We start from the raw sequence: 22,631 nt of genomic DNA, 5'->3' as shown, positions 1-22,631 counted from the left end.
TTTGGAACAACATGAGGGCTGGAATTTATGACAGAACATTAATATATAGTTGAAATATCACTTTAAGGATGCTTGTCAGATTTGGACGAAGCTGTCAATTAGAAGAGAAATTTGGAAACCATTTTCTAGTAATTATTGTGGTGATAAACGTGAACAGTGTCCCACAGGCCCAATTATATGTAGTGCTGACTAAAATGAGATCATGCTTTATTACCGCCTACTGTTGCTATTTCTAAAGTCGGTAACACTTTATTTTGATGGTCTCCCTACAGATATTCAACTGACTATAAGTGACTTGACTTGCTATAGCTAGTAAACAGTGTTTCAACAAATTTTCAGTACACTTTCAATAGCCTTTATAACAGCAAAATAAGAGCTTATCAACTGACTTGCTATAGCTAGTAAACAGTGTTTCAACAAACATTCAGTAGACTTCAATAGCCTGTATATAGATCTTTATTAAATAACCTACTTACATTATTTTTGAGAACATCAGTTCATTAAAATTGTTGGACAAAACAATGACTTCTGTACATTTATATTTCTTTTACATACAGTCTATGTGCTGGTTGCAATGTGGTGCTGCTATTCCTGTGTGTTGCTGCAACGTGATCTCATGAGAACTCGTATGTACTCTTAAGTAAAGTTTGGTTCTAGCAAACGTACATTCTCTTATGTTTGCATAGACACCGAAACGTACAATACTGACGTATTGACAGCATCTAAACGTCATCATTTCATGTATTAACACCTATAGAAACATACAAATGTTTACGTGTACTGTTGAATTGATTAATATTGAATAATTCATATATTTAATCAGTTAAATACATTTAATTTATAATCAGTGAGATTAGTTAAATGCCATCACGTTTATTTAATGCAGCTGACATTATAATATGACATTTTAACGGTTTCATTCAGTGATGTGTGATTTCTGCTGCCCTATACAGCGTTTTAAAGGATTATATCACTTTAACTTTATGACTAAACTTTAAAATGTTAAAATTAATAAAAATTCTGTAATTGTTTACTTATTTATTAAACATTTAATTTTATTTTTGTTTGCCATGGGACACAAAAGGAGTTTTCAGAATATGCCAAAAAACAAAATAAACCACAAAAAGTACCATAAAACAACAATAAAATTAATACATACATTTATCTTCAGACTGCTTTCTGTGAACAACAGACCCAAATTCAAGCCTTTATTCAATGATCTCCGTCTTTATCCGCCCGCACCCGCTGTAACCATCAACATACATTGGTTTTGTTTTCAAAATTAAAAAAATGCTGCCTCAAGCATTACGACCAGCGGATTTACGGCAGTGATGTCGAATGCTCATTAGCTCTCAAGTTTCTCGTGACCGTTTGCGACATGCCGCATTCTGCGATGTATATGTTTGATTGAGATATGACAGCGCCGTTCTGGAGTGCATCAGGAGAAGACTTACAGCGATTAATCATAAATGTCAAATTATTATTGTGATTAAATTTATCTGCCTGTTATATGTTTTATATGCTTAATAAATGGTTATGGTTAGGTTTAGGAGTAGGTATGGGATTAGCGGCTGTAAAATATATATAATTGAATATATTTTAACAAACATTTTTGCTACTGTACATTAATCTACTTCTTACATGTTTTTATATTGTTTAAATATGGTTATGTTTAGAGGTTGGGGTAGGGTTAAGGGATATCTATAAAACAGTAAAAATGTACAAATATATTTATAATTGATTCGCGTATTCAAATATAGTTGTAATGGATTTATCAATATTTTATGTTTCTTAAGCTGTAAATATGTAAAAAAAAAAAAAACGTTTTAGATGCTTTCAAATGTCCATATTGTACGTTTTAGTGTCTATTCAGATGTAAAAACATGCAAGTTTAATGTTACAAAAATAACGTACAATTAGCTATGTATATTAATGAGATCAGGCTGTTTATTATCAGTATTGGTATTTACCATCTATTGATAGTCTGTTTCAAAAAAGGAGACATGTAGCAGTCAGTTAACCATATTCCTTAGATGTTCACTTTATTTTGATGGTCCCTAGGTAACTATAAATGAACAGTTGATACTACCTTTAAGTAAAGTGATAGGAAATTCATATGCAACAAACAGTCATTAGAGCATTTCCAGAAAACCTTGGGGTAACTAAAGGTGAAATAAGAAAACGAGCAGGTAAGCAAAGAAATGACAAGTAGGTCATTAATAAAGATCAATATACAGGCTACTGAAAGTCTACTGAATGTTTGATGAAACACTGTTTACTAGCTAGAGCAAGTCAGTTGTAAAGTCATTTATAGTCAGTTGTATATCTTTAGGGGGAATATCAAAATAAAGTTTTACCCAAAAGTCCTGTATGGATTCTTAGATTAGTGTAGTTACAGTATTTTCACTGTTGAGTGAATTTAGATAATTTGTTCTGTACACTAAGGGTAAATTGCAGCGTAGCTGTATTTGGAAGCTTGTTGGGCTTATTTAGGTTCAGAGCTTGTTTTTGTTTTGTTTTTTTGTCCATGAAAAAAATGCACCACTTATGTCAAATGCAGAAATGCAGGTGCAGACATACTGTCAGCTCGTGCTCCAGAATTCAAGCACGTGATCCGCAAAGCAAGTCATTTACACTCAATGCAGATGTTTACATGGATTTAGGAAGGAACTGATATATTGCAACACTGATATAAAAATATGTACTTATAAACCGAGGTCATAAGTGCCCATAGTTACAGAATCACCCTGAAAATGACACAGACAAGCCCATGTTATCATAATCACCAAAACGTAACGCGCTGCAATTTTAATCTTGAAATATCCACTTGTCTTGGTGTAAAATGAAGGCACTACATGACGAAACTACTCTTTTCATGGTGTGGAGTAAAAAAAAAGTGTTTATTTGGCGCGCTTGCTGCTGCTGAAGTGGTGGACTCGACTCCAGTGACAGAGCACAGCTGTAAAGTTCTGCTGTCATAAAAGTCCTTTCAAAAATCTCTCAATAAATTATGCATTTATTTACACTTATTCAATTAAAACCAGTAATGTAATGACAGGAACATCGCCCATTGTAACAAAGTAAAAGTACATTTTTTTTTCATTAGAAATTTACTTGAGTAAGAGTGAAAAGTACCCACCTTTAAATGTACTCATAAAAGTATTTTTTTTCCAAAAGTTTACTCAAGTAAATGTAATGGAGTAAATGTAGCTTGTTACTACCCACATCTGTACACGACACAGATAAAAGATGAAAATTCTCTCTGGGAGCTTTAAAAAGCAATGGCTGTAAACTCATACGAATAGAAGAAGACTGAAGTAAACTCATACTTCATGAATCATTTACTAAGTTGGTGTCACACCATCCCTTGGCAAGATGAACCCTGAGGCAGCCTACTGTCTCTAAAACTTTGGCACACTGTGCTTTCTTTTTCTACCTTTTTCAGATGGAGAGGAGCTGACGGAAACCGATTCCTTCACAATGTCAGGCTCACAGGATAAGCTTCTAAACACTCACACTGTAGTCATGTAAGTTAGTGTGTGTACACATAGAAGTCATTGAAGGATTTATTTTTTGCTGTTGAATACCCTTTACCATTTGCAATTTCTCTTTTAGAATTTGACCTTGTGGGTACTGTTTTTTTTAATACTGTAACTTCTTTCATGAAACAAGAGGTCACCAAAATGTGATGGCTTTTAAATACAGGTATAGACACAGCGGTCAAAGGCATTTGTTCAGAAGAACCTTTCATTCCTTCATACCTTCCTTTAATACCTTCATTTATAAAGAGTATTTGAGTAGGAGAGGTGATGGCATTAGACCGTAGCCCTTGGATATTCCGATAAAATAATTGCTCACCCAAAAATTTCATCATCATTTACTAAAACCACATATTGTTCGAAACCTGTTTTTTTCTTCCATGGAACACAAAAGGTGTTTTTTAGCAGAATGTCCAGGCTACTATTTGAGCTTTAGTGAGACCGACACCGAAAAGAAGTGGTTGTCAAAACAACAGCAGCAAAATAGCACCCTCAACTGAAACCTGTTATGATCAACATGGCATAAAAATGTCATTTAGCCTCAATAATTTGTTGCAACTACAATACTATGAGAACAAGCAAAATTATTGACAGACAGAAAGCGATACAGCGGCCCACGGACAAAAAAATTGTTTTGTTGGTTTGTTGTTGTTCACAGAATCTATTGCTGTCACAGAGACCGGTGAGATATCTCACAACACTTATTATCAATATCTTTCGGGGATTAGACATTTTTTTGCATACCTTTTCATGAAAAAAATCACATACAGCACTTTTAATTATTAATATTAATTAATCATTAATGATGATTCATGCATTTCTATGTATTTATTTGTTTTGCAAAGAGCCAGTGGATTAGATATTTAAACTCTCATTTCAAACAGAGTTGAATTGAGTGGAGCACACACTGTAAATAATGTAATCTTACTACAGTAAGTAGAAATTAAGACTTTGGCTAGACACCATATGACTAAAAAGCTTCAGTTTTCTCATGCAGTGCTGAATTCATGGCCACAGTCTGCTGTATGACTCATAGTCAAAAGGCCCTCTTTACCTGTCAAGTAATGCTTTCTTAGTTCTCTCACTATGGGAAGGAATTTGCCCTTTACTCAGAGACATTAATTGCTTCTTATACTAAGATCACATCCTGTACCATAAAAAAATAAATAAAAAAATACAGAACTAATTTCAAATGATCTATTATGAAGGCAGCTTTTATCAAAACCTATGCACATATGCACAATTTTTTTGTTGTATTTTTGTTAAATCAACATTTTGCACAATTCATCAATGCACGTTATTACAAAGAAGAACTATGTTTGTTTTCATGTTTCATCAAAACTTATTCTGCCTCTGAAACACTTTCTTTTCCATTGATGCCACCGAGGTCACGTGGGCTATTGGGAAATGTTAACCAATGGCCAAATAGCTATTTTAGCTTTTGTTTGTACTTTCTTTCTTTTTGTTCTTTTACCTTTTTGATCTTTATTATCAGTGTACTGGAACATTCAGAAGCAATATGTCGATTTCCTGTGTGATCATGTTGGAAATACACTGACGTACTGATTGATGTATATCATCATGAAATCAGACAACCCAGACACAAGTGGACAAAAGAGAGGCATATTATGACCGGATGAAAACAGTGATGTGTCTCACCTGTTCACTTGTAAAAGGCACCTTAATACCCAGTGTAAATGAAGCATATGATTTTCTGTTGTGGATATTAGGTGAGCTTTGAATACTGGTCCATATAATGGCCATTTTAAATTCCATGTCATATGATGCATTTCTTGTGTACAATGAGACAGGCATAAGCTTCTCCTGAAATGCCAATCACATATCTATTTTTTCTGCTCTCTAAATTTATGCTTTAAAACACTACCCCTCACCCCCTTCACCCTCACTCCAGCTCATAGTTCCATTACCGTTCAGCCAGTGCAATAAGTGCTAATGTAGCAGAACCGATGGCCAGCATTGCAGTCTTACTCAGCACGCCTGGTCCATCAAATCCAACTTTCCACTGCCCATTTTCATCTACGGCAGATTGTGAGCAAGACGGCACTTTGTCATGGCAGACTCTCATCCATCCATCGTGCCCGCTTCCAAACTGATTGGGGCAATAACAAAGAGCGGCCCAGCCCCATAATTTATTTGATGGCAAATGTATTATTCAGGAGCCCTTCTGTAATTTATTCATGTTCCGCATTGCCTTATTATGGTTTAAACATCTGTTATTTTGGTTTATGGACTGGTGCCAGTGTGTGGGTCGCTCTTTATACTTAATGGCTTCATCAAAGGGACAAGCAATGACTTCCCGATGCAGTTGCGTTAAATGTCCTTGATTTAACAGTGTTGTACGGGACTAAAATAGAGTCGTTCTCTCCTAAAGCTGTGATGTAGTTTTTCTCTCTTGCTTTTATTTCATTCCTTTTCATGACTGTATCCAACATGAAAGGACCCGGTCATTGCTGAACAAAGGCAAAATCTTTTGTTTTAATAATATTTTCCCTCCTCCTCACACTTGACCAGTTTCTCTTTTTATTTCTTTTTTAAGAAAAGTGTGAACCATACTGTGAACTGATGCGAATGTATATAAATGTTTCCTCTATCTCTTCATGTCATAACCTTTCATTCTGTTTTTATGACCTTCCTTCAGTCCCCCCGCAGGCTCCGATGATAGTGGGATTAGAAAATGAACAGGTAAAGGCTGGTACCTCTCTCAGGGTTGTGTGCATGTCATATGGGGGGAACCCTTTGGCCACTCTGCACTGGACTAAGGTGAGAGTTAAATGATAAGAAACCCTTTCTTGGGTGCTTAAAATTTTGTCCTGATCTAATAAATTAGTCAAAATTACATTTAAAAATGTAATTGAATTACTTGAATACACCTCTACTATGAAAAATAAATATAATTAAAAGCTGAACATTTTGAAAAAAGAAATGTAGGAGTAGATTGGAATAATCGTTTATTATTATGTTAAAAGCAGTGCAACAATTTTGTTTTAAAATAGTATTCATATTTGAAAAAAGGCATATGGTATAACCAACATGCAAGTAGCCATTCTGTTGTAATGTGAAAGGAAAACCAGAAAAGAAAGAGAACCTTTAGACCCTCATGACTGTGTGTGATATTTTTATTTTATTTTAATAAAAAATCTTTGACATTTTAATGATAATGAACATTTTGTTCAGGTCAACTAATTGTGACTCAAAAGTTCTAATATATATATATATTTTTTTTTTACCTTGAAAACTTGCAGTATTTTAAAGTTTTCAATACAGTAAAAATCTACTGAAATCTAGTGAAAGTTTTGCAATTCAGATATATATATATATATATATATATATATATATAATAAAAATATTCAGATAATTAAAACGCATTACATTATTGTGGTAGCGGAGTTTAGCATTGATAAGACAATACAAAAAAGTGGCTTTAGAATCCAGTGTAATGTTTATTTGCATATTATTGCACTTAAGCCTGTCATTGGTCTACAGTTCACACCAATCCATTTTGCAATTGAATTCATCAATCAGTTTATTATGAGGGCTTGTCTAAGGACCCGTCATTGTACATCTGTTTCAGATGGATGCTTTTGGAGTGTCTCACTGTGGTTGCGTCATGTCGTGTCAGACATACCATTTTTAGGTAACCGTGTCAAGGTAAACGTAGTTTGAAACTAGGAAAAACACTTCTTAAGAATGAGATCCTTAAGTTCGGATTTGCGCTCCATCAAGCTGTGTAGAATGCAAGAACTCATCTTTTGATGAAGCTTTTGCACTGAAAATTTGCTGGGATTGTTTTGTAAGACCATTGGATTTTAGTCGATGTCTTTACAAAAAGAGACATTATACTGAGGTTACGACATGAACAAAAGCAGTGCTTTTTGTAAAGGCCATTCAAAAATTCTTTCGGACAATTAAAGGCAGTTTAAGAGAGGCTCTTGGGTAACATTGAGTGGACTGCAACCCTGTAGATGTATTCTTTAAATAGGACATTTAGAAGCTACAGTATATTGATTTATCTTTTGATTCATCCTCTTTGAGTTGTTGATATTAATTTTATTTGTGGATGATGAGAATCTGCAAGCTAAAGGGAAAGTTAGCTGGAACCAAGAACTTTATTAAGTGTCTGTATTGTAGAGACCGAGACAAGCCATCAAGCTTAAATGCATTTGTAAGTGAAGTGAAGGAAGCCAGCTCTACTTTTTAATTCATGTAGTGTCTTGCGGATAGACTCTAAGTGGAGTCTATGAGTTTACTTTGATAAAATGTGTCAGTCCTGACATCTCTAATAATTTTCAGCTGATGCAAATGTTAGTGCCTGCAATCTGCAATGCCGTTGACTGGATGAGTGATTTCAGGACACAAATGTCTCACTCTTAAAGTAAAGACTGCAATGAGGAAACTAGACTTCATTATCATAAGATTGTAGTCTCTCTCTATCTATCTATCTGTCTATCTGTCGGTCTGTCTGCCTGCCTGCCTGCCTGCCTGCCTGTCGTATTTGCCTATCCATCCATCATTCTGTCTGTCTGTCTGTCTGTCTAATCACTTTCCTTTTTCAGAATGGAGAGGTTCTGTCCACTAACTGGGAGGTGGACATTGTGTCACATAGGGCCAGTAGCATATTAAAAATGCTTAGGAGTGAGTAGGTGAAACTGCTTAATAAGAAACTGCTCAATAAGGACAATATGACATTTAAGACATTTAATTACAGCATAATTTTCTTTAAATCTGCTTTGAAACTATGTGTATTGTGAAAAGTGCTCTACAAATAATAATGACTTGACTCCAAACTTTTCATTGGTAGTATAAGTGGATATTAAAAACTTTTGAAAGGTAAAAACCTCTTGTTGCCAGTAGCATTCAGCATACCCTTAAGATAAACGCTTGATCTTTCATGACAAAATGTGTCACTTACCATAAGCCAATTACATAGTTGTATTATGGCTGACAAGCTAATCAGGTCAATACTTTGTGCTACTTGCATTTATATAATCTTTCTTTTTATAAGAGATGGTTTGTGATGTTCTTGACGAAACAAATTCCAAATGTCAAATAAATAAAGCGGGGTTCCAAAGCTACAATCCACTGATAAAAATGCTTGTATTTTACAATTTTATTATTTAATACATATTATTTTAATTACAAATTATATTTTCAGTCTAATAATCAAAGTGAAAAGTTGAATTAAACAATTTACATGGATTTCATAATTTCTTAGTATTTGTCTCCCTTGCTGACTGTCTCTTTCTGTCGTGGTAATCACTTTTCCTCACAGTTGAGCCAGCTGAGGTAACGTTACTGGGCTCCTTTGAAGCCGTGGAGGGACAGGAGATCAATCTGTGCTGTTACACCATCTGCTGGTGGCTTGGGTTCAAAGAGCTCAACAAAACCGTTGTTACCAACCAAAACCGAGGTATTCAACTTAATGCTTACTTTACAGTCAAGACCAAGAGGTTTAAAATGGTAAATTCCGTACATGAAATGAGCATGGTTGCTATACTATCTGAGAAAAAGCTATAGTTACTAGTGCTGTAAAACTGTATTTTTTTATTTAATTTTATTTTTTTAGATTTTTTTGTTTAATTACCTTATTTGATGACAGTGGTGGCTAATACCAAGTTACCACAGTAGTAAAAATAATATCCTGGTTACTTGCGTAACCTCCGTTCCCTGATGGAGGGAACGAGACGTTGTGTCGATGTAGTGACACTAGGGGTCACTCTTGGGAGCCCGAAACACCTCTGGTCTTTGATAAAAGGCCAATGAAAATTGGCAAGTGGTATTTGCATGCCACTCCCCCGGACATACGGGTATAAAAGGAGCTGGTATGCAACCACTCATTCAGGTTTTGTGCTGAGGAGCCGAGACAAGGTCTGGCCATTTCAGCGGGTAGTTCAGCGTTGTGGCAGGAGGGACACAACGTCTTGTTCCCTCCATCAGGGAACAGAGGTTACGCAAGTAACCAGGATGTTCCCTATCTGTCACTCACTCCAAGTTTTGTCGATGTAGTGACACTAGGGGTCCCTATACAAAACTGGCTGAACTGTGTTACGTAAACTGGCGGTGTGTGATGGGCAGACAACTGTGTGCCTCGTAGCCAGCGCACCAGGCCGACACGTAACCTCCCCCAACATAGTTATGAGTGTCAAATGGCCCTTTGGGGACAAGTTGACTACCCAAAAGATAGAGACAGGCTAACCCAGTCATGGCCTCTTTTCCCCTTCTTTTTTTCCACTCCCTAAAAAACAAGGGGGATTATCTGACTGGGCTGCCAGGTCTAGTCGGGGGGTGTCCCTCCCAAGGGGAGGACACCGCAGAGACCACACCTCACCCAAAGAGGGGGGGGGGATATTTAAGTGGAAAATATGTCACATGGTCTTGCCGACCATGTGGAGAGTCTCATGGTAGATCCTACCCAACGGGGTAGGAGTTGCTACAAACATGGAGACCGTGGCAGAGGGGGCTCTGCCCAAGGAAGATGCAGTTTGCCAACAGGGAAACGAATTAGCGGAAGATATACATCGCATGGGGTTACCTTACAGGGAACCACCACATGCGGAGCACCTACCCCAGAACAGGGCTCTTAGTTAGCACGTGTACTGGGCCAGCAGCGAGTCACTCCGAAAACTTGACTGCCACAGGGCTCGGAGGAAGTCAACCAGGGAACATAGTTTGTGAACACTACTGGGAATTAATGGTGCACGTCTTCAACTCAGAGGATGTGAAAGGCGCTATGTGCAAGCAATACACCCGGCCGGCTATCCCGGGCTTATCCGCTTGTATTGCGTGCCACTACCTGGGATGAAACTAGTTCCACCCGGAGGTTGTAGAACCTTGCAAAGGTGTTGGGTGTTGCCCAGCCTGCTGCTCTGCAAATGTCTGTTAGAGAGGCACCCCTGACCAGGGCCCAGGAGGCCGCTACACCCCTGGTAGAATGGGCTCGTAGCCCTACCGGGGGCGGCACGTCCTGGGCATGATATGCCATAGCTATGGCGACAATGAGCCAGTGGGCGATCCTCTGCTTGGAGACAGCGCTTCCTTTCCGCTGTGCACCAAAGCAGACAAAGAGCTGCTCAGAGATCCTAAAGCTCTGCGTGTGATCCAAATAGATGCGTAAAGCGCGCACCTGACACAGCAACGACAGGGCTGGGTCTGCCTCCTCCTGGGGCAGCGCTCGCAGGTTCACCACCTGGTCCCTAAAAGGGGTCGTGGGAACTTTGGGCACATAGCCCGGTCGGGGTCTCAAGATCACATGAGAGTAGCCCGGACCGAACTCCAGGCACGTTTCGCTGACAGAGAACATTTGCAGGTCTCCTACCATCTTGATGGAAGTGAGCGCAGTCAGGAGGGCAGTCTTCAAGGAGAGTGCCTTAAGCTTAGCTGACTGCAAAGGCTCAAAAGGGGCTCTCTGTAGACCCTGAAGAACTACAGAGAGGTCCCATGAGGGAACGAGGTGCGGTTTGGAGGGGTTCAGCCTCCTGGCACCTCTCAGAAACCTGATGATCAGGTCGCGCTTCCCTAAGGACTTACCGTCCACTGTGTCGTGGTGTACTGCTAAGGTGGAAGGGGACAGCCGCCCTTCCAACCTCTCCTGCAGGAAGGAAAGCACCAATCCGACTGCGCATCTCTGGGGGTCTTCCCGTCGGGAAGAACACTACTTAGCGAATAGACGCCACTTAAAGGCATACAGGCGCCTCGTTGAGGGGGCCCTAGCCTGAGTGATAGTGTCTACCACCACGGGTGGTAGACCGCTTAGGTCTTCCGCATCACGACCAGGGTCCAGACATGGAGATTCCAGAGGTCTGGTCGTGGGTGCCAGATGGTGCCTCGTCCTTGAGAAAGAAGGTCCTTCCTCAGGGGAATTCGCTGGGGGGGCTGTCGCAAGGAGCGTGAGGTCCGAGAACCACATCTGGGTGGGCCAGTAGGGTGCTACCAGGACGACCTGCTCCTCATCCTCCCTGACCTTGCACAGAGTCTGTGCAAGTAGGCTCACTGGGGGAAATGCATATTTGCATAGGCCAGGAGGCCAGTTGTGTGCCAGCGTGTTTATGCCGAGGGGTGCTTCGGTCAGGGTGTACCAGAGCGGGCAGTGGGAGGATTCTTGGGAGGCGAACAGGTCTACCTATGCCTGTCCAAATTGACTCCAAATCAGCTGGACCACCTGAGGGTGGAGTCTCCACTCTCCCCTGAGGGTAACCTGCCGTGACAGCGTATCCGCTGTAGTGTTGAGGTCGCCCAGGATGTGAGTGGCTCGCAGCGACTTGAAGTGCTGCTGACTCCAGAGGAGGAGACGTCGGGCGTGTTGTGACATACAACGAGAGCGCAGACCGCATTGGCGGTTGACATATGCTACTGAAAAGACGGTGACAGACCGGCGTGATGACCACGCGATGTGTCCCGCTGCACCATGCCCATCTCAGGACTCGAGTCTGAAGCCAGTGCTGAAGCGGTCTCATATGCATCAACACGAGCGGGGTGGCCACCGCTGATGATGCCATATGCCCCAAGAGCCTCTGAAAGAATTTCAGTGGAAGTGCTGTTTTCTGTTTGAACGCCTTCAAACAGGCCAGCACCGACCGTGCGCACTCGTTTGTGAGGCTTGCTGTCAAAGAGACTGAGTCTAACTCCAAACCGAGAAAAGAGATGCTCTGAACCGGGAGGAGCTTGCTCTTTTCCCAGTTGACCTGAAGCCCTAATCGGCAGAGGTGCGAGAGCACCAAGTCCCTGTGTGCGCACAACATGTCCCGAGAGTGAGCTAGGATTAGCCAAGCTTCGAAATAGTTGAGAATGCGAATGCCCACTTCCCTTAACGGGGCAAGAGCTGCCTCTGCGACCTTCATGAAGACGCGAGGGGACAAGGACAGGCCGAAAGGGAGGACCTTGTACTGATATGCCTGACCCTCGAATGCAAACCACAGGAAGGGTCTGTGTCGAGATAGAATCGAGACATGAAAGTACGCGCCCTTCAGGTCTACCGCCGCGAACCAATCTTGATGCCGGACGCTTGCCAGAATGCATTTTTGCGCCAGCATCTTGATCGGGAGTCTGTGTAAAGCCTGGTTCAGTACTTGCAGGTCCAAGATTGGCCGCAACCCACCGCCTTTTTTCGGTACGATGAAGTAGGGGCTGTAAAACCCCCTCTTCATCTCGGCTGGAGGGACAGGTTCTATCGCACCCTTCCGTAGGAGGGTAGCGATCTCCGCACACAAGGTAGCAGCGTTCACCAAGGTGAAGTGGATACCGCTGAACCTGGGCAGACGCCTGGTGAACGGAATTGCATAGCCGAGTCGGACGGTTCGGACCAGCCATCGCGACGGATTGGAAAGCGCAAGCCACGCATCCAAGTTCCGCGCAAGGGGGACCAAAGGGACAACGTCGGATGTACCGGCATGTGGGGCCTCGCGGCGAGGTGGAGCTCGAGGTGCCACACCATGTCGTGGCCATGCTGAGTCTAGGGACATCGAAGCACTTACCTGGCTCCTTGTGACCACCCCCAGAACAGCCTGGGACGGGGGAGGAAGAGGCCTGTCCTCGCAACCCTTAGAGACTGTCACATTGGTGGCGGACGTGTGACACTGCTGGGCGCGCAGGGGCGGGGAGACCGCCGCTGGAGCGCCAATCCTGCAAGGGAAAAAAGGTGGATGGTGGTCGTGATGATGACCGTGCACAGTGGGTATGTGACCCAGGGAAGGAGGAAACCGCTCTTTTGCTGAACTGTTGGGTACAGCAGCCACTTGGGCATGCAGCAAAATCAAATAAAAAGGCAACAAAAGATTCTCCACCCGGCCCTCCACCGGGGGATGGAATGGTCTTACTACCAGCTACAATGCAGTGGGTTTTGTCGACTCTGGGTCACCCACTCAGGGGCGCTTTGATGACCTTCGTGGGTTCTTGGCGGCCGGCCGTGAGATGGGTGGTGTCTGCTTCCTGCGGTGGGCTCCACGCCGGGGCCGGGCCGAAGGGGCGGGCTGTGGCAGAGCCGGTGCAGTCACCACAGGGGGACGCCCTTGGCTACGAGCAGATGGGCTGCGGGATCTTGAGCCGTGCCGGGGCAGGATATGCTGGATAGCCTCCGTCTGCTGCTTCACCGTCGAGAACTGTTGGGCAAAATCCTCGACGGAGTCGCCGAATAGGCCAGCCTGGGAGATGGGGGCAGCAAGGAACCGTGTCTTGTCAGCCTCACCCATCACGACCAGGTTGAGCCAAAGGTTGTGCTCCTGGACCACTAATGTGGACATTATCCGCCCGAGAGACCGCGTCGTGACCTTCATCGCTCAGAGAGCGAGGTCGGTCGCCAAGCGCAGTTCCTGCATCAGATCTGGGGTGGAACTACCCTCGTGCAGTTCTTTTAGCGACTTAGCTTGGTGGACCTGCAGGAGAGCCATGGCGTGCAGGGCAGAGGTGGCTTGTCCAGCAGCGCTGTAGGCTTTGGCCGTCAGGGACGACGTGAACCTACAAGGCTTGGACGGGAGCTTCGGGCGTCCGCGCAAGGTGGCAGGGCTCTGCGTGCATAGGTGCACCGCGAGCGCCTTATCCACCGGGGGAATCGCCATATAGCCCCTGGCCGCCCTGCCACCGAATGTAGTGGGGGGGGAACTGAGAAATCGGGACCGGGCAGTAAAAGGTGCCTCCCACGATTTTGTCAGCTCCTCGTGCACTTCCGGGAAGAAAGGCACTGGAGTGGGGCGTGGCTACTTTAAGCGGCCGCCCGGGAAAGCATGTCCGTCATCTCTGCATCAGCCTGTAACTGGGCAATCGACCCCGAAGGGGGGAGCCCAGTTGAGGCTTCTGCGTCCGACTGGACAAGCCCGCTCTCTGATGCTGCGCTTGAGAGCTCATCAGCTTCGTGGGCTCCGAACAAGAGGTCGAACTCGCCATGAGACAAGCCGGCGGACTCATCTGGAAGCCCAATTGGGGCAGACGAGCATGCTGGGGAATAGGAGGTCCGCGGGGGGATACCCGGCGGAGGCGATCCCACTGGGGTCCCCAAATTGCCCCCAGTGCTAGCCACGCTGGCCTCAAACCTGTAGGCAGAAGGACCGCAACGTTTCTTACGAAAGCAAGCCGCGACTGCAACGTTGCCATGGTCATGTTCTCGCAGTGAGAACATGAACCATCCATGAACGCTGCCTCCGTGTGGGTCACGCCCAGGCACGAAAGACAGCAATCGTGACCATCTGAAGTTGAGAGGTAACGACCGCAACCAGGAATAACACACAATCGGAAAGCCATCTTTAAAAAGACGCATCTTTAAAAAGAAGTTCCATGTGTGCCGCTCTTTTAGAGAAATATACTCTTTCAGGAAAATATACTCTCTTTTTCCTGCCGAAGTGCCCAGGGGAATTCTCTGCAGTGCACCAGTGCAGAGGAGGGAGAAGCTGCTGAAATGCACCGTCAGATCCAGCAGAGGTGAATGAACAATCGTGAGAATTCAGCTCAGTGAGCTTGACCATTCGGCTCCGAAGAGAAAATCTGAATGAGTGGTTGCATACCAGCTCCTTTTATACCCGTATGTCCGGGGGAGTGGCATGCAAATACCACTCGCCAATTTTCATTGGCCTCTTTTCAAAGACCAGAGGTGTTTCGGGCTCCCAAGAGTGACCCCTAGTGTCACTACATCGACACAAGTCGAGTGAGTGACAGATAGGGAACTGTAGTAACTATATCTTGATAGAAACTATGGTTACCATGGTTCATTTTTGTAAGGGTTGCTAGTGAATTTTTTTACTACGGTGTTTTAGTGCCACGAAAAAAAAAATCATAATATTTTGAGAATAAAATCAAAATTACGAGAATAAAGTCATAATATTTTGAGAATAAAGTCATAATATTTTGAGAAAAAAGTAAAAACTACAAGAATGAAGTTGTAATATTTAGAGAATAAAGTCAAAATTACGAGAATAAAGTCGTAGCATTATATGAGCTCTCTGTTCATGAATGAGGTGTGCATTAGTACAGGAGTTGGTACACCTGTGGGTGCCTGTCAAGTGAGGTGCAAGATACAGACTTGCTCTCAAGTGAAACAAAAAATAATTGGAACTGCTTTGAATTATATAGGATCATTTCAAGACATTGTGCAGATTCACTGAACAGTTGTGCAACTTTTGCACATGGTATTTCAGCACAGAAACCTGTGTCTTATTTATTAACCACCCGCAAACTATTTTAGCAGGCGCAATTAGCACTGAAATTGCACTGTGTCTTGAGTATTTAAAAGAAGTCAATGTCATTTCTTTTGGTGCAAACACACTCCTTTCTGTGTAAATTAGGCTCATTGAATATTGCGCTTCATTCACAAAAAATGCCTGCCGCAATTTAAATTGCATTATTACCGCAAATAAAAGTAGGCGGTAAAATTTATTTTATTTAAAAGAGATGTTTGAGAACATTTTCAGCACATCATATCAGCAGTAATTTATCAAACACTGATCAAATGATGGAGGAGAGCATTATAGCTTGGCATATAGCCTATACTGATGCGTTGTGTAGTCAAGCACACTTTTTCGGCATGTTTAAGAGATGATTTAGGTGTATGGATCACAGTGGACATGTACAGTCCAGACAGGGTCAAATTCAGTGGTGCATCGTGCTAATAAATAGTGCATTTACCGGGCACAATTCATTCATAGTGAATGTGGTAAGCCCTCAGTTATAGTATTGTTTTGAGAGCAAAAACCATCAAAAAACCAGACCGTGTCTGAGTTTCCCAATAATGTTACAACTTAAGTGTTTACGATCATCATAAGCAATTTTCATGTAATATTTGCCTTTTTTTTGCCAAAGTTTGAACGGCTTGTAACGCAACTTAAAAAAAATGAGTCCTTCCCGGACTTCCTAGGTTGCCTATTAAAGCCTGTATACTGATTTTCATGCAAAGGGAGTGGGTCACTTTTGCCGGGAAAATCCAAATGATGTGACATTTATGCGCGCTCCCGAGAGCCTTGCCTCAGTGCTTCTCTTCTGCTATTCAAGAGCGACAACAAACTGCAACACTAGGTAACGTTATCGTAGAGATGGAATGCAGCAAACATCCGGCTCCCAGCACAACTTCGACTCCTACACAAACTCAGAGTAAGCCAAAAAAATAAAAAAATTATCTACTGAAAACCGTCTGGCTAAGCGGGAACGTGATCGTGGTCAAGCGAAAACTAAAGTGAACATCGGCAGGGCATTTGATTCCTGGAGGGACCTTTGGTCAGTTTTGGCAATCAAAACCAACCTTGAATTTCTGTTCTTCTTATTGGACATGTAAGCTTACATAACTGCAAAGCATATAAAATATAGTGCCATAAGGATTGATCTGTGTAATTTTAGCTAACTTGATCTTGCCTGCACAGTAAATGTTAATCTGTAATTATACAGCAAGGTAAACTACAATAACACATGAAATGAATGCCAGACAATATTCAAGATCATGCAAAAAGACCCATTCATTAGTGTAACGTAATTTGGTTATACAGAAAACATTTACATTCTATTATAAAACAATAGTGCATCGATATATCAAAATGACAGTTGTGATGGAATCACATCAATACTGAATTGTGTCAACATATTTAAAATGTACGGTCTATTTTATAAACAGCTACTTTTATCATCCACCAAATTTAGCTAACAGCTATTGATAAAGCTGGCTAGCTAGCTAACACCGACATAGGTTATCGTATAAATGCAGTCAATGTATCATGCAAAGAAAAGTGATTACTTCAAACTACAGTCTCGCATAGTCAGACCTATATCCACACTTTGTTTTAGCCCTGTTCCAGCAATGGAGAGTCAAATATAATATACAGTCTCAAAGTTTGTAGTAAAACAATCATAACTGTGTAATTTTAATTATGCTACCTCATTTGTCAGCATGATGCCAGTGAATCACGTTGTCTTTTTGTACATTACGTCATTGTTTTGGCCGATGTTCGCGTCCCTATGGAGCGTGTGCACAAGCGTGAGCACGAGCAACAGGTAGCTGGCTGCAGTTCACTTAACGGCCACAGGTGTCATTAATAACAAGGGTTTCTGAATCTTACATACTGCGCCTTTAAATAACGTCGCTCATTATTTTAAGATGGAGTAACGGCTGTTTCCCAAATCAGCACGCAGATCGCTCGTTAAAGTATACTATTTAAGTGTTATGAGAGCTGTCTTGTATAAAGGTGCTGCAATTTTGGCAAATACTGTATGTCCAGGAGTTTGTCTTCTCAAAATGAAAATAATGTGGAAATACTGACAAACATGGAAGTTATTTGGGACCTTGCCAAAGCCCCAAAATGTATATCATTATTACAGAATTTAATAATAGAAATAATAATGGCTTTAGTAAGACGGGGTTTCAAATAGTTCTCAACTTCATCGAGATTAATGAAAGTGATGCAAAAAATGCATGTAACATGAATGCACGCGATTTGGGCTCTCACGTAGTCTAAAGTTTTGTTTCTTTTGCTGGGACCTGAATAGATGCACACAGAACAGGATTAAAATGACGGACATCAGAACTGAAATATAGACCTATGTAAATATGAATAGATCATCTGGTTACAGTTCTAGGCACTGTGCACTTGTAGCCTTCCCCTGAATAAATTCAATAACTGCAACAAAAAAAAAGTGTGCTTGACTACACAACACATCTGGATATATGCCAAGCTATAACGCTCTCCTTCATCATTAGTGTTTGAGGAATTACTGCTGATATGATGGGTTGAAAATGTTCACAAACATCTCTTTCAAATAAAATTAACTTTTACTACTTTGTAATACTTTTATTTGTGGTAATTGCGCGATCTAAATTAAACAAATTTTTGTGAATGAAGCACAATCTACAATGAGCCTAATTTACATAGAAAGAGGCGTGTTTGCACCTTGTTTGATGTTACTTTCCTCACAATTTATTTTCAAAATATTTTTTTTATTCTCATAATTTTGACTTTATTCTCAAAATATTACAACTTCAGTTTCGTAATGCTAAGACTTTATTCTTGAAATTTTGACTTTATTTTTAAAATATTTTGTCTTTATTCTCGAAATCTCTAATAAAGTTGTTTATTAAGTAATTTAAGGCCTGAGGTCCATACATACAGTATATAACTGAAAATTTTTAATGGCATTTCTAACTATTAAATGATTAAATTATTGTTGTAGGCAATTTATTAATTTGTCAATGCAAAGGTGCTTAATAAGCTTAGTTAAGCATCAATAAAAGACAGACTGTGAACTAATTTAAGGTCACTCTTTAAAAAATGCCTAAAGACCTTTAAGGTGTTTGTCACTTTTGTGGTAATTGTTTAATCATCAAAGAAAATGTAAATGGATAGTTCACCCCAAAATTAAAATTCTATCATCATTTACTCACCCTCATGCCATCCCAGATGTGTATGACTAACTTTCTTCTGCTTTACACAAAAAAAAAAAAAAAAAAAAAAAGATTTTTAGAAGAATATTTCAACTCTATAGGTCCAAACAATGCAGTGAATGGTGGCAATAACTTTGAAGGTCTAAAGAATATATAAAGGCAGCATAAAAGTAATTCATATGAATTAAGAGATATGATAAGAGTGGGTGAGAGACAGATCAATAAGTCCTTTTTTACTATAAATTCTCCTCCCTGCCCAGTAGGTGGCGATATGCACGAAGAATGCGAATCGGCAAAAACAAAAGAAGAAGAATGTGAAAGTGAAAGTGGAGATTTATAGATCCCTTTAACCAGTGTGGAAATCAAACTGTGGACAATTGCTAATTAAAACTGGTTGGAAAGGGTATTATTTCCTAAACCAGGGGTTTTCAAAGTCTTAAACAGTAACAGCTATAACGTATTGTGTATTATTTTTATTAAAAATACATGTTTGCCCTTATGATAATGGAATTACTTAATAAACTCGCATCACATGAGCCAGTGTCAGTCTCTATGTGAAACTGCACTTGTTACAAACACACGAAGACACAACAACCCAATCTTATGTTAAATTCATAATAATGGACATGTCGTGACAGATGAACAGAGGCAGAGCTATATGGCTTTATAATAGATTTGCGAGTGCACAGGACATATTTTGAGCATGCACGCTCCCTCTGTGAGCAAGAGCTGGGAGATTTAATTGAGCAGCGTATATTTGAGAGCACGCTTTCAGTTTTGTGCAAAAACAAAGGAAATCCGTGTGCGAGTGGAGAGATTTGTGCTCGCGCAACCAGTACACGGATGCGCTTTTGCATGATTTGCATTCATTCACATATTTAATAGTAGAAGAAGCCTTTATTTTTTCACACATTATAATTTTTTTACATATATACAGTGAAATTCTTTTTTTTTTTTCAGCTAAGATGGGGTCAGAGTGCAGGGTCAGCCATGATATGGTGCCCCTGGAGCAGATAGGATCAAGGGCCTTGCTCAAAGGCCCAACAGTGGCATCTTGGTGGTGCTGGGGCTTGAAGCCCTGACCTTTTGGTCAGTAACCCAGAGCCTTAACTACTGAGCCACCACTGCCCCCGGGGTATTGTTGTATTGTAACGCCATAAAGCTATGGTCTATTGAGCTGGACTACGGTCCATTAAGCTATTAATTTTCATTTATCTTGACAATTTTTTATTGTATTTATGTATCTTTTGATTTTACTTGGTTAATTTATCATCAATCTCTGCACCTCCCTTGACAAGCTCTGGAGCCTCCCAGTTTGAAAACTGTGGTCCTAAACCATGCTCAAATGTATCAATACATTTAATTACACCCTATCTCACTTTTAACCTTTTAATATATAGGCTATGTAACATGAAACCAAAAGAGACGAGGTATCTATTAAAACCCAAAAGTTACATTATGTTTTGTTGGAAGTGGCCAAATGGCAGCAGCTTGTAGGGCTGGGTATCGATACAGATTTCCTGATTTGATTCTGATGGACACGCTCTTGATTTGATTTTTATTAGATTAGATTCCGATACATCTGGGAATATTTTGGGTATAATTTCCATTTTCCTTACTTCTGAAAGCAATTAGATGAGTCTCAATGCCAATTTTGATACCAGAACAAAATACTAACTAATTTCAGTACTTTCTTTTCCTTTTGGCCTGTTAATGAGATCAACCAGTATCATGTATGACCCTTCACATAGAGTTAACGATCTTGTACGTTTTCAGAATTTGTTCAGATGAAGATTGCTATTTATCTGAAATATATATATATATATATATATTTTTTTTTTATTTTTTTTTTTACCCAGACCTAGTAGAGATCTTATGTCCTTTAATCTCTCTCACACTAGATAGACTCTTCACCTTGGTCAGTCTTGCAGTTGCTTTTCGAAACCTTTTGATTTAAGAACAGTTTCTGAGAGTGGCTGAAAGTCTTCATCAAGACTCTGCTTTTAGTTTAGATTCCATTAGCTACATCATAATATTTGGTGATATCAGGGGCTTTTAGAGTCTCTTTAATCTCTCGCATTTCCCCTCCAGAGGTTGATTTGAATGAAATGTAAGTGAATAAAAGCTGTCTCGACGTGGCTCTGTGCTTTGCAGGACCTTACTTGTTAATTTGAAGGTGTTTTACATTGGGTATTTCATTTGCATGCCAGTGTTAATTTATTATGTTCTTTCTCTCCTGGAGTCACTCTTTATAATATGTTTTTTTGTTAGTTTGGCCGTAATTAACTGTGAAGCCAGGGCCAACCCTCTAAGCAGGTGTCAATTAGAGCTTAGTGAATGAGCAGAATTAAAAACAGATTATTTTTTTATTCAGGTGAATATTATTGTAACAGTTCAAATGGGAAAGGAGGAGGCAGGATCCATCTGAACAGTCAAAGTAATATTTTAATTAGAACTTAAACAAAAAGACACAAACATAAACATGCACACGGCAGCTGCGTGTGGCTTGCTCTCTCTCGAACTGCCCATCCGGCTGCATTTATCTCTCTCCTCAGCTGATTAGCCCGATTGGGGGCCATGCGTCACGACCCGGCCCCGCCCTCCTCCTCGTCACAGTCCTCCCTCCTTTGCCTCAGGCCGGGAAACCTTCCTTAGAGGTTCCCCGGCCTGAGGCAACCCCTAGTAGATGGAATGCCCCTCCACGTTCAGGCGGCTTGTAGTGAGCCCCTCCTCCCCTCGCAGACGGCGGCCGTTCCTCCACGTCCAGGCAGCCGGCAGCGACTACTTTGTCCCCCGGCGGACGGTAGCGGCTGCTCCATTGGATGGACGGCAGTGGCGAGGACTCCACGACAACACATCCCTCCTCCTTCCGGGTTTCGGCACCAATGTAACAAGGTTCAAATGGGAAAGGAGGCGGCGGGAACCGGATGAACAGTCAAAGTAATATTTTAATAAAACTTAAACAAAAAGACACAAACATAAACACACACGGCAGACACATGTGGCTCTCTCTCTCTCACAAACTGCTGCATCCGGCTGCATTTATCCATCTCTTCGGCTGATTAGCCCGTTTATGGCTCGGACCCGCCCTCGTCCTCATCACAATTATCAAGGCTGCTTTTAAGCATTATCCCTAGAATTAAAATGGTTTATACATCAATATTAAAAACATTAAACTCTTAAACCTTTTAGAGTTGTTGCTTTGCTGAGTTCATCACACTTGTGTGTTTAGATGTATTTTAGTGAAATGGTAAGAGTCACAATGCATACCGACGCTTTTGTAAATAAATTAATTCAACAATTTATTCAAGAATTAATTACCATCAGAATATCAGTAATACCCATTTTCCAAAATGCAACTGGATTGGCCTGTCTGATATTCTGATTAGTCAATGAATGCCTAGTGTGTTGCAGCAAAAGTTTAAATTTTCTCAAGTGTTTGGTTGCATGATGTAGTGTGATTTTCACCCTGTTCATGAAATGCACAGTCCTCATTGAAATTCAATGTCTTTGCAGTGTTTTGACATAGCATAAACCATAGTGTTTGCCCATAGTCTCATGTCATATTATGGAGGCATGATTTAAAGGGATAGTTCAAAAATGAAAATTCTGTTATCATTTACTCATTTACCCTTATGTCCTTCCAAATCTGTATGCCTTTCTTCCATGGAAGAAAATTTTAAATAATATCCTGGATAATTTAAGAAAATCCATTCAACTTGTAGTCCATT

The 22,631-nt window shown here is 41.1% G+C and overlaps 1 pseudogene; it reads left to right on the top strand.

The window, feature by feature from the left end:
* The window catches only part of LOC127422176 (nephrin-like), a 111,747-nt pseudogene that overhangs the window by 43,811 nt on the left and 45,305 nt on the right, over positions 1-22,631 (top strand).

Source organism: Myxocyprinus asiaticus, chromosome 31 (genome assembly GCF_019703515.2).
Source record: "Myxocyprinus asiaticus isolate MX2 ecotype Aquarium Trade chromosome 31, UBuf_Myxa_2, whole genome shotgun sequence".
In the NCBI taxonomy this organism is placed as follows: Eukaryota; Metazoa; Chordata; class Actinopteri; order Cypriniformes; family Catostomidae; genus Myxocyprinus; species Myxocyprinus asiaticus.
The sequence above is the reverse complement of the archived record's forward strand: the minus strand, read 5'-3'. Positions and strand labels throughout refer to the sequence as shown.